At 32.8% G+C, this 381-nt stretch overlaps 1 protein-coding gene across 1 annotated transcript in view; it reads left to right on the forward strand.

Annotated features, from left to right (window-relative positions):
- LOC104078658 (calcium-activated potassium channel subunit alpha-1-like) overlaps window positions 1-381 on the forward strand; it is a gene marked incomplete at its 3' end in the record, with an annotated part of 40,041 nt that overhangs the window by 10,531 nt on the left and 29,129 nt on the right. The gene's annotated exons all lie outside the window — the stretch shown is intronic.

Consider the following 381-nt stretch of genomic DNA (forward strand, 5'->3'; position numbering starts at 1 on the left):
GCGAGGTCCTTGCTTCAAAATCACTTCTGGCTACGATAGGGAGCATACTACTCAGTGGGACTAAAAAGAGTTTGCAGAGTTTGACTGGTAGGTTTCAATCTCTCTCTCTCTCTCTCTCTTTTTTTTTTTTTTTTTTTTTTTTTTTTTTAAGAAAAATGTGAATGTGACATATGAAATACTCTAGCTCTGTATGAATTTCCACAAAGAAGTTCATAGGAGTTCATGCAAGCAGAATAATATGAAAATTATTTAGGACTTTACACAGGAAGTGTAAAATACCTAAGTTATTTAATTTGGGAATCATAATTTTTTCACAAAAGCAGCATGACATTTACAGATTGGCTGCAATAGTTCATTAATTGTTTGCTATAACTGTAGGGA

The sequence above is a fragment of the Fulmarus glacialis genome, unplaced genomic scaffold (genome assembly GCF_000690835.1).
Source record: "Fulmarus glacialis isolate BGI_N327 unplaced genomic scaffold, ASM69083v1 scaffold21756, whole genome shotgun sequence".
Classification (NCBI taxonomy): Eukaryota; Metazoa; Chordata; class Aves; order Procellariiformes; family Procellariidae; genus Fulmarus; species Fulmarus glacialis.